At 38.8% G+C, this 16,493-nt stretch overlaps 1 protein-coding gene across 1 annotated transcript in view; it reads left to right on the top strand.

The window, feature by feature from the left end:
• ACAD11 (acyl-CoA dehydrogenase family member 11) overlaps positions 1-16,493 on the top strand; it is a 1,831,981-nt gene that overhangs the window by 1,346,659 nt on the left and 468,829 nt on the right. The gene's annotated exons all lie outside the window — the stretch shown is intronic.

Raw genomic sequence — 16,493 nt, 5'->3', positions numbered from 1 at the left:
CATGAACACCTCACATAACCTGATTTTTCTCCTTGTTTATATGGAAGGGACTATAAATGGCCCATGTAAAGCTTCTGCAAGCTTCTAGTAAATACAGTACAGAGCAATTCAGCTGAAAGTAAGTTGTGCCTATTTTTTGTGGGCCATCTGACACACAGCACTATCACTGTAAGTAAATGGAGACAAAATAAACCATCATTTGTGATGTTTAGGGCATGTTGTATCCGGTTGAGTGAAGCTTGCAATTTGCAATTTGCAAACGTACAGAAAAGCTGTATGAAGCTAAGTTAAATACAATTACTTTTTCATAAAAACCTGTAGTTGTTGCTTTCAATAAATCTGTATAGAATATAAACTATCAAATGTACAGCATATTTAATTGATTATTGTGACTATACTGCAAAAGTGTTAAAACTAGTTTCTCAAATGTGCACATATTTGTAGTGTGAAAAGCTTAGTGTTCCTTAATCTTACTCCTGATCAAAGAATGCATTACTTTATTTAGACCAAACTTTTCCCCCAGAGTTTTGTGATTGTGGAAAAACAAAACTTAACATTCAGAATTAATGCCAAGTAAGAAATGCAGAACATAGGACTCTCGTAAGCAGGGACAGCAGCTATTAAGTTCAGTTTTGCATTGATTCTGAAACAGTGAACTGCAGCTATGGGACTCTGATCCAAGTCAAGTTCCTTCTAGAAGAGGGCTTCATGGAACCAGTCTCTCAGTGCTAGGATCATGGTACTACTCAGGATTTATCCTAGTATCAGTAAACAAAGGAACATGGAGACCAATTCTAGACCTATCATGGTTAAACAGGTTCTTTCTGACCCTAAAATTCAAAATGTACTCTACAAAAACTCCTACACCTTCAATCTAACACATGCCTACCTCTACATATCTATATAAAAGGAACACAGGAAGTATGTCCGTTTAGATCAGGTGGGAATTGCTTCCAGTTTTGTGCATTGCCATTTGACTTATCTTGTGCTCCCAGAGTGTTCACAAAATGTCAGGCTCTAGTAGTTACTTTTGAAAAGGACCAACGGTATGCAGCTTTATCCTTAGCTAAACAATTGCTTGATCCAAACAAGTTCAAGTAAAAGAGCTGGAATCTTTTCTTCAACTGGTAGTGACCTGCCTTTCAGACCTGGTATTCTCTCAGAATCTAAAGAAATTCAATCTCATGCTCACAAATAAACTGGTATATTATGGAGCCCAGCTGGACTCAGAAAAACAAAGGGCCTTTCTACCTCAGGAGAAGATTGTTTATCTAGCACAGTATTTCAGAACACTATTTATTGACATTTGCTTACTGGGATAGTTCACTGGGCTAAAATGGCCCATTTTTATTGGAGGCCTGGGGAGAAAACCTCCGAATACAAGACAGGCTTGAACAGTTGTTTACAATTGTACAGGCAAGATATCTTCAGGGTTACAGTTTACACATACTACTAAGATGAAAAAAATAAATACATCTGTTCAAACAAATATCAGTGGTTACAAAATGCAGTAGGTATAGTTATGAAGCATTTAAGGCTGAATATAAAAAAAGAGGATGAAAATTGGGACAAGAGTTATAGTTTGCACAAACTTAGGATGAGAGAAGGGAAAAAAAATAATAAATGATTACAAACAAATGTCAATCGTTAAAAATGCAAGGAAGGCGGTTGTGTCAGAAATCGTGAGAGCTCTAGGTTACACGGCTTTCTGCATTCTTATGATTCCATGGCAAAGCCTCATATGAGAAAAATGCAATAGTTTCTGAAGAATGTGTGGTGTCAGCCCATATACCCCTTAAATTTCAAAATAAAGCTTCTCCCCTGCCTGAAAAAAAGATCTCTTGTGGTGGATAGCAGCTTGTCTCCAGAATAAAGGAGTCCCTTTCCAATGCCAGTTAGCGAACCAGGTGATGACCTCAGATACCTCAGACCTACACCGAGGTGCCCGTACTGGCATTCTTCAAGTGCAAGGCATATGTGAAAAAAAAACTTTCTCAGAAGTCATGTAAACCTAAAAGAAAAGATGACAGTTTGTAGGGGCATGATGGCATTCAGGCACAACTGGAAATCAGGTACCCTCTTGATAAAAACAACACCACAGGAGTGTGGTGCAAAACATTGAGGTATGCACTCCTACCACTTCTGCCATGTAGCATTTCAACTCTTGGTGGCAGTACAAGAGGTGGGATTGCACTTATTGCCCATTATCACCCAGCTGAATGCAACATCTTTGCAGATCACCTGGGCAGGTCAGTCATAGACGACATGAGTGGATGCTGAAAAAGCACATATTTAATAAAATCATAGGAAGATAGAGTATGCCAGAAGTAGACCTGTTTGTCTCAAAAGGAAACTAAAAAAGTATTGTTCAAGGGCCACAGATAATGGGCTCTGGGGGACAGATCTGACTTATTTTTCTTATAGACAGATCTGTTTCTGTGTGCTTTGCCTCACATACTCAACTTCCCAGGTTACTTGTGAAGATCAGGAAGGAAGGGCTGAAAATGATCTTAATTGCACCCTTCTGGCCAAGCATCTACATTACTTGAGCATGCAAGAACCATGGTTGTGTCTGCAGCAGATGGACTTCTTGAGGAGCCTCTATCCACCACAATCTACACACACACACACACACACACACACACACACACACACACACACACACACACACACACACACACACACACACACACACACTAAAGCAGGCAGCCTGGATGATTTACTTGTCCCACAAAGCAAGCTGTCAGACAAGGATGTCATGCTTATCTTGAAATAGTCTAGAAAGCCCAGACACAGGAAATCATATATCTCTAAATGGAAAAGATTCACAGTATGTTGCCAGAGCAAGGGCTGGCAAGCCCTGCTAGCCTCTGTTGCCTTGGTTTTAACCTGTTTTGTAGAGGTAGAGTTTTTCACTTAGTGTCTCTCTTACACCTATATTAAAATACATCTCTGCTTACCTGCCAGTCAAAGGCTCGTTTGATTTCCCAACCTATGAGGAAACAGTTCCTCAAAGGCATTATCCACTTAAGGCCATTTTGTAGATCACCTGCACCCTCCTAGGATTGCATTTTCGTATTAGATAAACTCACCTCAGCCTGATGTCTCCTCAGCATTAAATTGTTTTCATGGAAACCACCTTTCTAGCAGCTATCAACTTAGTGAGGACAATCTCTGTGCTACACGCACTAATGTGAAAAGAACCATTACTCAGGTTACACCCAAGCAGAGTCTCACTGAAAATTAACTCCTCTGTTATGCCCAAGGTAGTAACAGAGCTCTTCCTTAATCAAGCAATCCAACTTCCTTTTTTCCAAAGCTGTAGAAGAAAGAAGGAACAAGAACTTTGCACACTCTCGATGTGCATAGACAACTCACGTTTTACCTGTTTAAGACAACACATTTCAGAAAGTCTGTTCAGCTCTTCATGGCTATTTATACCTAACAAATTGGGTAAACCAGTAAGTAAACAAACAGTCTCTAAGTGGTTCTCTGTTTATCAGGGGAGTGTTGAGCTAAAATATTTTAGAAGTAGCCACCTGGTCCTCATTCCACACTTTTTCAAAGCACTAAACTTAGCCTGTACCTCTAGAGAGACAGCTGGGTTCACTTCTGCAGTTCTGCAGGAGCTCCTATTTTCTGCCTGATATCTATTCTTCTTGGGAATCATGATGAGCAAAGTAAAGTTGTGTCTACTTACCATAAGTGGAGATGTTCAAGTGTCTTCAATTTTGCAACACCCTTTCCCCTCCCACCGCTACTCTTCTTGTCGCTGGTTTGGAGTGAGCTCCCTTCTATCTCTCTCCTTTAGGTCCCCTGCCCATTTAGGTCTCTCTTTCAGGCTTCTTTACCCTTTCTTATTGGGACTGTATGGTTGAGTTGTGCTACTGACCTAGGGCTAGGAGAGTGATGCTCTTGTCATGTGAGGGCAAGAAAGACCTGAGAAAATGACACTGGCTGACAACTCTTATACCTTGCCATCCTAAAGTCAGCGGGTCAGGAGGAAGGGAGCATATCTCTGGTATTTGGGGTGGCAAAGGGCTTCCACAGCAGGAAATTCCCAAAACGTTATTAGTGTAATAGCGAAGACAAACAAACATCTCTAATTATGGTAAATAGGCACAACAATACTTTTGTGCTTGATTGGAATAGCTGATGGCAGCATTACTGAAAAGACAAGAAAAGGGGCGCTCACTCTAGAAACGCATTATTCCCTCCTGAAAACAGGGTGTGTGTGTGTGTGTGTGTGTGTGTGTGTGTGTGTGTGTGTGTGTCTGTCTGTCTGTCTGACATGGGACTGTAAACCTTAGATGATAGTTTCTTCTTACTGTATTGTATGAAAAAAACTGGAAACCACAGTAACAGGCTGCAGCTGAATAGAGCAAGATACATATTTTTCTTATACGTTCTGCAGTTTTTTAAACATATTCCATGATCAAAGACTTAATGTGCACTAGCACTCTTACTGTAGTAGTTGGGTAAATTACATATAATTGCAAATTATGACATTTAGTTTTCTAAGCAATCATTAAGTTATCTAACTTATAAACACTGTTGCATGTTTCATAAATGTCGTAGACTAAATGCTGTCCAAATTAATTACCTTTGTACTAACATGTTGTGGGTCGAAAAACTTAGAATAATTTCAGACAAGAAAGATGACCACCACAGTCATATTATTTTTTAATTTATTGGAATCGAGATTTGGTGGGGTTTGAGGTTCCTGAAAATTCATAGTGGCTTGTTCATTCTAGCAGAAATAGTCAGACTTGGCTATTTTTAATTTTATTAGAATGTTTATATTGGTGCACAACTTCCCATATTGTATGCTTGAAATATTAAGATATTCTCCACTATGACCATCATGTTATTTCCAGTTATCTCTGAACCTTTCATTCCACTGGTTGGCAGTAACCATATTACTACCTGTGGAGATTCAAGTTTAGGTAGATTGTCATCCTCATGTGTTTTGGATTTTTGCTGTTTTGTCCCACATTTAACCCTCATACGCTTAAATATTTTGCATATGTTGTTGAGAAAAATGAAGATGAATGGACTTGAAGGTGTGTAAAACATGCCACAGTATGCAGAAAAAGGATCCTAAGTACTCCTCTAAAGAGAAGGTACAAGAAGCAGATAATATAACTGGATCCATTTTGGCAGATGAAGTTACTATAACAGTAAAACAATTATACTGTGACAAAGAGAGGATGGTCCCCCATTGTAGTAGGAAGTAGTAGTCCACGAATAAAAAGAAAAAAAAAAAAGGTCACAAAAACTGACAGGCCAAGAGCCGTAAAGATGGTAGAATGGACTACTGGGGATAAAAAATAAATTATGTATTACTATTATGCAAGAAGCCCAGAATTTCCAGACAGAAGATATACAAAATGATTAAGAGAAATTAGAGGAAAGAAAAATATTTGCACAATAAAAACTATCAAAAGCTTCAAATGCAAATTTGTGTTTTTTAGTAAATAGACTTATGAAAAACGTTATATAGACCAAGAAACCTTAGACCATTTGGAAAAAAGAAGTTACTGATGAAGTGTGAAAATATAAAGAACAACATCTAGAGATTTTTGAAAGGTATAATAAAGAAATGTGGACGTGGTAAAGAAAGAGAAATCTGATTTTCTACAATATTTACGCAAAGAAGAAAACCAAATTAATCAGTGCAAAAAAAAAAAAAAAAAAGCACTCCCAAAGATATTTGAAGAAAAATGCAGGGAAAGGCATCCAGATATGGAAAATTTCTTAATACAAAACAAATAAGATTATAAAGAGAGAATGTAGAACAACAGATTAGTAAAGTAGAATTAAAAAAAAATAGTAGTGGAAGTTATGGAATACCTGCGAAGTGAAGGATTTAGTTTGGAAAGTCTAACATAGGTTATATCACAGCATGATGGAACAAGTCTCCCAAATAAAGAGAAACAGGGGAGCAGGAGACTTCTGAAGAAGAAATATGGACATGGTAAAGAAAAAGAGATTTAATATGGTGCAATATTTATGCAAAGGAGAAAGCAAAGCTAATCAATATAAAAAGAACAGCACTAAAGCTATTTGAAGAGAAATACAGGCAAAGGCATCTTGATATGTAAAAATTTTGCAATACAAAGAATAAGAATCAAAGAGGAAAAGTAGAAAAGAGAATTAGTGATAGAGAATTTAAAGAAATAGAAACTGAGGTTATGGATCACCTGCAAAGTGAAGGCTTTAGTGTAGAAAATCTAACTCTGATAACACCACAGCAGGATAGAGAAATGGATCCCCAAATTAAGGAGAAACCAGTGGAGCAGGAAATATCTCATTAGTTGCCTTATACTTTGGAGTCTTTCATAGGAAACCAGTGCAAAAGTTCAGTTGGAAATGCACAGCAAGGAAAGGAACAAGAAACTGTGGCAACTATGACCCAATCAATGTTGTGGAATGTTAGGCCAGTGAGTTCCCATATGAAATAGCAGTGGATGACACAGGATGAAGCTGCAGAGAATGTGGCACAGGAAGATGCTCTGTAACTTTCTGTAGAATGCCTGTGGGAAATGGAGAACAAAGAATGTGCCCTCAGTTTAGAAGAAACTTATCTGAGAAAAGAGTTGCTTTATTTAATGCAGATGGACCAACATATTAAGATCAATGAAAGAAATAGACTTTAGACAGTCATTAATACCCTAAAAGTTAGAATTTTGATAAAACAAATGAAGACAGTAACTGTTCATATAAATTCATGGGATGTAACAGAAATAAATAGGATATATTAATGTGCAGCTAAATTAATAGCAGATAAAGTCTTACCACAAGAACACAGGACAGTAAAGGAATGGAAAGGGAGAAATCAAATGCCATCATGGAAGTATTGAATAGAGTAAACTATAAAGGTCCATAGATTCATAGGAGGTTACAAGGCTAGAGGCCCTAGAGCCTTTAACAGGCGTAGCCATGTTAATCACAAGTATCCATATTTGGTTTTTTTTTTGGGTAGTTCACAGAATGAATTTATGGACAGAGCTGGTCTGTGATCAGCACAGGCTACCCCTGTCCATGAGAGACATGGATGCCACCCCAAGGGAAATTTGCAGTCTCCCATCTAGTTTTCTAGGTTGCATTTGAATAAGACCAATTAAGACAAGTAGTGTCATTGTTAGAAGAGTACAGAAGAGGGAACAGTTCAACAAAAATACTCAGAAAGATAGACATGATAGAAGCAATGCTCAGTATCTGACCAGATCATGATCTATTATACAGTAACCAAAATAATAAACTAAAAATATCAGCACAGGCAGAAAAGCTTAGAAGATATGCAGATAAATATAAAGGAAAAGTACACAGTAATCAATTTATTGATGACCCAAAAAGTTTTACAGAGAATTGGGAAACAAGGCAAAAGGAATTGAAACACCACCAAAAAAGTAGAAATAGGTGCATTTTGGAAAAATATCTGTGAAGATCCTGTGGATCATAACAAAAATGCTGAATGGATAGAAGAAATAAAAGAAAGAATAAGAAGTTCAGATGTACAGGTTATGAAAGGGAATGAAATAATGTCCAGAGAAATTGAAACAAAGTTAAGAAAAGCTCCTAATTGGAAAACCCCTGACCCAGATATAGTACCTAACTTCTGGCTAAAAGTGTTAACATCTTTGTATGAAGATTTAGCCATGAGTAAGAACTATTTATATGTGCACCCGAATAGATGCCAACCTGGTTAACAGCAGGAAAAACAATACTCCTACTTAACCTACAAGCCATTCTAAAAAACTATAGACCAATAACTTCCTTTCTGACAATGTATAAACTATACACAGGAATTGAGCAAGACAGAATTTAGAGTCATTTAGAATAAAACTCAGCAGTAAAACAAAAGGGCAACAAAAGAAAGCCATATGGAACATTACAGTGACCATGAAACAGTGGCAAACCAGTTTGCAGTTAAGCCATGATAAAGGATAAATTATCAATCCAGGGATAAAAATTCAAAGGGCGATATTCCATGGTGACTTTTTGTCACTGCTGTTCTTTTGCCTTCCCCTTAACCCAATAAGCTGTCTACTTAGCAGATTAGGTCATGGCTACAATTTGGCTCCCAGAAAACAGTTAAGTGTAAAGACTTCTCATCTTCTTTTTGTGGTTGATTTAAAACTGTGTATTTCATCAGATGAGGAACTGAAAGCATAACTGCAAGTGGTCAGAATTTATTCTGATGATATAAGAATATCATTTGGTCTTGATAAATGTGCAAAAGCAACCTTTAAAGCTGCAGCATCAAGAAAACATCAGCCTGGGACAGGAATGTGATATAAAAGAACTTGAGTAAGAAGGAGTGTATAAATATTTGGGAACTGATGAAGGATCAACAGTAAAACATGAACAAATGTGAATAAAACTTCATAACGTATATTTCAGAAGACAAAAGTTAATACTGAAAACAATACTAAAAACAGTGCTGACATCTGGGAACAAAGTACAAGCTATAAACCAATTTGCTCTTCCTGTCCTAGCAGTTTTAGAGTGATTTATTGGCACTAAAAGGTGTTGTATTGGTTGTACAGTAAAACAAGAAGGATTCCTCATGCTTATCAGATGATTTGTAAAAGTCACTGCATACCAAGATTATATATTCCCTATTCCGAAGGAGGTATGGGCATGCTTGGAATTGCTTAAATGTATAGATCTGCAATCACAGGGCTGCATATATATCTGCTGAACCTCAGAAGACCCAAACATAGTAAAGGTTTTAAAACATGAGGAGAATAAGTATAAGATGACTTCCCTGCTTTGTTTAGCAGAAGCATATACTGGTGTCAAGTGGGAATGGAAATCAGCCCAGAAGTCGATAAAATAAGGCAATAACTGAATGTGTCAAAAAACAAAAGAAAGAATATAAGATGAGGGATCAGATGAGAAGGCAAAAAATGTGGAAAATACATAAATATATCTGCACGTACAGAAAACTCTTGGAAGAATAAGGACTGAATGCAGGAATGGTTAAGGAGAGGTGAATTTAAACCAAAAGATGAAAGGTTAATATTGGCGGGCTAAGATGCACATTGGTTTAAAAAGTCCATTGAACATGTGGGAGAAACAGACAAATGTTGGTTTCGTAAAACAGAATTGGAAACAATTACACATCTTGTTGCTGGCTGTGATATACTAACAGAAGAAGGACTGTATACTGAAGGGTATAATAATGCGGCAAGATTGTTGCATTGGGGATTGTGCAAACATTATAATATTGAAGTAGCTGAAAAACATTGGAAACCTGAGCCACAAAGCATTATAGAAGGCAAAAGTAGCATTAATCATTGAAATTGCTACACCCAGTGACTACAGGGTCTTACGTACAGAGAGACACAAAGTCATAAAATAAGAGGATTTGCAGGCAGAAACAAGAGCAATGTGGAAGAAGGATACTCAGACAGTTCCAATAGCAGTAGGAGCAACAGGTCTTAGAAGAAAGAATTTACAATCATACTTAGATATTGTTACCAATACATGTAACTCCATATGAATTGCAAGAGGAGTCGGTACTGGGCACATTGTGGGTACTGCAAAGTGCTCTTCTGGCTAACAACAAAGATTGAAACAATACTAATTTTATGAATTTAAATCATACTTTGACTTAAGAATGGGGTCTATTCCCTTCATGTTATTAGAAACCTAAAAGACTTGGAGAAATTAAAATGTGGCAAAGCTGCGGGTATGGATGAGATACTGTTGAATGTACTAAGTAGTGCTGGCATGCCACACTTAATGCACATTTTCAGTGTTGCATGAAAAGCTGGGACAGTACTGCTGTCCTGGCAAACTGTGGTTGCTTTCTCGTTTCCTAAAAGGGTGACATGAACATGTGTCTTATGTAGAGAGAGATTACACTCCTCAGCTTCTCTGAAAAATTAAACATATATTAGGATGATCAAAGTTAGATTTTGTCCAATAATCAAGTCCTTTATTGTGGAGGACAAGTTAGGTTTCATCATGGCTGTAGAACTGTGGATCAATTCATTGTTCTTGCACAGATACCGAATGATTATGGGGATTTGCCAGTGCTGTAGATATGTATTTTATGGACTTAGAGGAGGCAGATGACTGGGTAGCCTGGAATGTCTTGTGGCAGTTGCTAGAGCAGTCAATGGTCCCTGGGCTGCTGCTGTGTATCAGTTAGTCCCTGGATCTGAGGGAAGAAAGAGTTGTTTTCCCAATATTGGCATTACATTGAATATGTTCATCATGGGTGTAGGACTGCAACAAGGGGATGTCTCTTCTCCCTTCCTGTTTTTGAATTTTATGAATAGGCCATCTAGGAGCAGCCAGGTTCTGCAGATTGTCCAGTTTAAGGACGCGAGTGGCATCTTTGATACTTGTATATGATATTGTCCAGTGAGCTTCAGGATTTGCTTTTAATGACAAACTAATCTGAATGAAAATTAACACCTCAAATCAGAAGTCATGGTTCCCTCTTGTAAAAGAGTAGACTGCCATCTGCAAGTATTAGGAGAGCAGCTACCTCAGGTGGAAGAGTTTTAGCATTATGAGGTCTTGTTCATGAGTAAAGGTAAAGGGTTTCAGGAGTTTGACCAGCAGATGAGTGCAGTGGTGGTGTTACTGCAGACCTTGTACTGGACTATGATGCTGAAGCAAGACCTGAGTAATCAGGTGAAGTTTTCAGTTTACTGGTTAGTTTGCATCTTCATCCTTGCTTATGATCATGAGCTTTGGGTAGTGACTGAGAGGATATAATTACTGTTGCAAGTGGCAGAAGTGAGGTTTCTTTGGTGGTTCACCATCTGTTGTATATGAGGAGCTCAACAATTTAGGAGGATCTTGAAGTATAACCTTCTACTCTGTGCTCAGAAAAGTTAGTTGGGTTGGTTGAGCATCTTTTGAGTATGTTTCTTGGCTTCATCTCACTGATGGTACAACAGGCATGATCCATTGGGTAGAGGCCCCAGGATATGTTGGAGGGGGTTATACATTTCGGCTTGCCTAGAAAAGCTTGGGTATCACACAAGCTAAGTTGGTAACTTGCTGGTGATAGAGAAATCTAATCTACCCTACTCAGTGTGCTACCATTATGATTCTCACTAGAGCAAGTGGTTTGATTTATAAATTTGATGGATGGATTCATGGACCAACAGGGACCAAAATGTTGGAATATTTTCCAAAAGTATGAACCACAAAAATTGCTGTTTCTCATAGACTTTTAAGTATGTTAATAGGGTCTTCACACAACATAACAAATGACTAAGCTGGATCTAGGTGTTCCTCTTTAACCATGTATGGAGGTTTTCTTTGTTGGTTACTGTGACAAAGGATTGCTATTTATTTCACTGGTTGCATGTTTTTTTTTGTTATGCTCTTCTTTTGATGCAATGTAGCTTGGACAATAGCTGTCCCTACATTTGAACAAAAAGGAATAAAGTTGGTAATCTGCAACACTGGCCTTATGATAAAAACAAAGGTTAAACCCTGACTGATGGTATGCAATGTATGTTTATTTGTTTAAAAAAGGACAAGAAAAAATGACCAGTCATATTGCTTATTATTGTTGTATTAACTTTATTCAATGCTCAGATAAAATAAGTCTCCGACAAAGACTGACTGCATAATAGAGAGGTTATTGGGCAGATTCAGAATACATCTTTCAACACAGCCTAGGCTTTTGGATGTAGTGGGGGAGGGGATTGAACTGGTTTAAAGTAAAAGAACGTATAAAGTATTTTAAGTACTGTTTCGGTGAGAGAGATCTACCATTCCATGAATGGTAAATGCAGGAGAGAAATCTCCCTAATTCCAGCCCATTAAATCTATAATTACAGAATGTTTTTGCATTTCTTTGCTATACTCTGAGATCACACTTGTTTAGGCTGTTTTGTCACCATTTTAGAGTGTTAAGAAATTGCTTTTTTCCTGGTCGGGGAGTTAGTTTATATGTGCATGTTTGTGTATATATACATGTGCGTATATTTGTGCATGTATACATATATAAGGATTCAATGAGAGACTGAACAGTCAGAATGTCATATAATTGCTGTGCATGGCCTGAATGCTGAACATGCATTATATAAAATGCACAGATTTCTGAAGGTAAGTGTGGGTGTGAAAATTGAGGGGGTAGAGGTTTGTACATGCAAATGTGGGTGGGTTACGGTTAGGTAGGGAGATAGTGTATGAGAGTGTTATGGGTGTCTGTGACTTTTCGGGTTAGGGTATGGTTTAAGTTAGGTGATAGCGGTGCGTGTGTGTGTCTTTGAGTGTGGCATAGCATTTGTTCTGTGTCCGAGAGAGTAGTGGTTGTGTTATAGGCAAAGTTTTTCTAAGGTCAAGTACAGGGTTAGGGCAGGAGTAGGGTTGGGATGAGAAAGTATTAGTAAAGTGGAGCAGGGGCCCACCCTCTTCCAATCTGTGAAGCTTCAGTGTTTTAAATGTTCAGTGTACTGTGACTGATGGTTTGCAGGTTGAGCCTTTAGTACTTCGATCATGTAAAATGTTTTCTACCCAATGCCTTTTTGTCAGTCCAAATAAACACACAGTCATTTACTAAGCAAGCCATTATTCTGCTAAGGTCTCTGGGAGGTATCTGATCAGTGTGCTGGCAGATGCTAGTGCAGAAATACTTGAAGACTCAAAACACAACAAATGTGGTACTCGTGTACAAGTGAAGAGCAGGAAAAATCCTGAGAACTCCAGCATTGTAAGCTTATCTGCATTGTCAAGAAAATTAATGAAGATAATCCTGATAGAATGCCTGGTAGCTTTTCTGGAGGATAGTAAACTCCAAGACATCAGCCAACATGAGTTCATGGCCAGAGGAAGATGTCTGTGTTACCTGATCTAGTTTTATGATTGTTTTTGATTATGGTACATGGGAACTTGACAGTGGCACACCAGTAGATGTGGTTTAATTGGTTTAATTGGTCATCAGAGAGGCTTTCAACCTATTCCTACACAGGAAGATGATAAAACCTGGAGGGGCTGAGGGTAGACCCAAGAGCGAGTAACTGGATTGCTGCATGGCAGAAGGTTGTGGTTTGAGTGACAGTACCAAGAATTAGGAAGGTTACTGGTAGAGTTTCGCAGGGGGGTATTTCCTAAATATGTGTGTTAGGCTTGTTGTTGAAACAGTAATAATTGGGACTTTTTCTACCACAAGTTTGAGTTTGCTCTATCCCAGAGACTTCTCCTATTCCTGAGATGTAGTGCCCCCTGAGTTAGTATCTGTAAATGCCAGGAGTATTTAGTGCAGCCAGTCATATGGAGAGGTAGGCAGTTGGGCTTGAAATGAGCTTTAATGATTCTTGCATCTCAAATGTGTAATCACAAAAGAGTCATCATCTTGTCATGGTGTCCCTAGATCCAGTACTGTTTATTGTGATTTTTGCATCTCAAATGTTTAATCTCAAAAGAGTCACTGTCTTGTTATGGTGCCCCTAGGTTCAGTACTGTTTATTGTGATTTTTGAATCTCAAATGTTTAATCTCAGAAGAGTCACTGTCTTGTTATGGTGCCCCTAGGTTCAGTACTGTTTATTGTATTTGTGTCAAACATGTCTAAGGGAATAATAAAAGGAGCAGCCTTTTCAGTGATGACACAAAGGTAGATGCAACAGTGAAAATAGGCAGAAGGGTCTAGAGAAGCATTTGGAAAGGCTGACCAAGTGGGAAGAAAGGTAGCACTTGAGGTTCAGTACATGCACACAACTTCAGAGTACTCCACCTGGGGCCAAAATAACCTCAGTGTGAAGTATTAGCTGGATGGAGTAAAACTAATGGCAGAGCAGGAAAAGGACCTGCGGGTGTTGATTACATCTTAACTGTGAGTCAGAGAGGAGTGAAAATAGCAAGAATAATACTGGTATGTGTATCCTCATAGGGACAGAATTGAGAAGCAAAGAGATCATGCTTCCAAGGTGCGTTGCCCTGGTCATTCCACACCTTGAGAACTGTGTGCAGTTATGAAGGTCATAGAAGGAAGTGGACATCAAGCTGCTGGAAGAAATCCAAAACAAAACTAGAAGAAAGCTCCACTGGATGGATAGGAAGAGATGTGACCAGAGGCAGGAAGGGACATGGTTAGCTAATTTAGGAAATAATTGCAAAGAGGGTTGTAGAACTACTGGAATGTATGGTGGAGAGGGAATTTGTGGAGGCATTCAAGAAGACATGGAACAGCTAGTGAAAGGGGAATGAGAAGACAGAGCTGAAGGGGAAGTAGAAATGAATGCACTTAAAGAGCAGGCTAAGCAAGCTTATTATCAGCTTCTAATATAATCAACTGTAAGGGAATGTAGACAGAATAAAGGGATAGGGCTTTGAGGCAATCTGCATAGAACATATTACTAACTTCCTGCATTATTTTACAGAGGGACTTCTGTGGATATTCCAATTGCTGGACATGCCTATTTAGGTACATACCAAAGGGGTTACTGTACTTAATGATAGGTCTGATGAATGGTGAATACAGTGTAGCAGTGACCTCCTTGGACCTAGATGCCATACCTTTGCTTAGAAGTTGCACAACATAGAATGATTTCCTCACTACTGTAGTTATGTGATGGTCAAAGGTTAGATTATAGTCTACCTTTCTCCCCAAGTCCCTGACTACTGGGTTTGACTGTTGGGGGTGTGTTGTCAATATGATGGTTATCAGGATTGGATGACTTCCTGAAGGATATTATTATGCATTTCTTGGCATTTAGTTTTAGTCCCTGGCTCTGATATAAGTTATTTGTCTGTGTCAGCCTTCCTGGAGTTATTAGTATCAGTTGGGGATTCTATGGCTGCACCTAATTTGCAATTGTCTGCAAATTTGGTCAGCCAGAGGCCTTGATGTTGGCTTGAACTCAGAGAATTAATTAGATGCCAAAAAGGAGTGGTCCCAGAACCAGTCCCCGAGAGACTCTGCTTGTAACTGGCCTCTTTGTAGAGGTGGATTCTCCTATTGAGTCTTGTTTGTGAGCCAGCTGGCTATCCAGTGGGTGACATAAGGGTTTCTACCTAACCTGTTGAGTTTGTCAACACTACTTGAGTTGGGTATTGTGTCCTATACCCTCACCAGGTTACAGTAGGCAACTTGAACTGTTTTACTCTCGTCCATTGCTTTGGTGACCTCCTCAAAGAAGTACATTAGGTTGAATAAGTATGACTTGGTCCTGATGAAACCAAACTAGTTTGGATCCAGTGTCTGGAGGTTTCCTATGTCATTATTGATAATTTCCATGGCTTTGCATATGAGACTAGTGAGACTTATGGGTCTGTATTTTCCAGGGTTTGCAGATTGTCTGCCTTTGTGCAGCGGGATGAGTGTTGCTGTTCTTCATTTGTGATCCACAAAGCCTGCTTGGAGGCTATGGTTAAATAGTGATTCAATTGTTCCTGATAGGTCAAGTTTCTTGCTTTTTAGAAGGCAACCTGGGCCCATTCATGCAGTGTTCTTGGCCATAAGAGAGCACTGAAGACCTATTTCCTAGTGATAATACAGGGAATTATATTTGATGGTGTTTCCTGAGGGGAGGCTTAGGGGGAGAGAGGGGTAAATTAGATTTTAATTTGTTTGCTAGTCAGTTTGCTATATCCTCTGACTCAGTACAGGTAGCTCCATTAACAATGAGCTCTGCACACAATCGTCTATTGCCTTTGAGTTTGCGGACATAGCTAAAGAATGCCTTGTGGTTGTCTTTGGTCTAGCAGGCCAAATTTACCCCAAATATGGCTTTGGTCGACTGTACTTGTCCTCTGAGTTGTTTGTTCAGTTTGATGACAGTGCCTTTATCCTGCTGAGTGCTACTTCTCTTAATTTTTGCCATCATGTTCTTTCTTCTGCTCTGGCAGCTACTGATGATGTAATTTCACCAGGGTGGCTTGTTTTTGAGTTAGTTCTGTACTTATTCCTGGTGGGTAGAGCTGTCTCTATGTAGCTATTAAAATGCTTGTATAGGGTTAATGTGAACAGTCCCACATAGGCAGCAGTGTTCTCAGAGTTTGGGGGGGGGGGGGCTTCAAATTTTGCCAGGATATGACTTAATAGTAGGAAGTTAGCCCTAGAGTAGTTACTGAATATTTCAGGGTTAGCTGGTGTTCCGGGTTTTATTGTTGCTTCAGAGGGGGGCATTTTGTGGTTTGACCTTACCAGAGAGGACATTGCACTAGGGTTGTGTGCAGTGTTCTCCCATATTAGTGAGGACCAGATTCAGTATGTTTGTACTCCAGTAAGCATAAATATGTGTCACGGGTACCCTGGGTCATAGAGGGGGACCTTTTGCTTGCAAGGAACTGGTATGAGATTTTGCCTGTGGCAATTTGCATTTCAAATGCATCAGACTTCTACTCCCAGTTAAATAGTTATATTGATCAGGCAGTCCCTAGCCACACCAGCTCTAATGAGAAATTTAAAACAACCCCAATGATGAAATGCCTATAAAAATAAATTACACTACAAGAGAAAGAAATTACTGAATGCTTGTGAGAAATTTCTAACTTAAAGGTACACTTACG

This window comes from Protopterus annectens, chromosome 2.part0, assembly GCF_019279795.1.
Source record: "Protopterus annectens isolate FY-2018-M chromosome 2.part0, PAN1.0, whole genome shotgun sequence".
Lineage (NCBI taxonomy): Eukaryota > Metazoa > Chordata > Ceratodontiformes > Protopteridae > Protopterus > Protopterus annectens.
The sequence above is the reverse complement of the archived record's forward strand: the minus strand, read 5'-3'. Positions and strand labels throughout refer to the sequence as shown.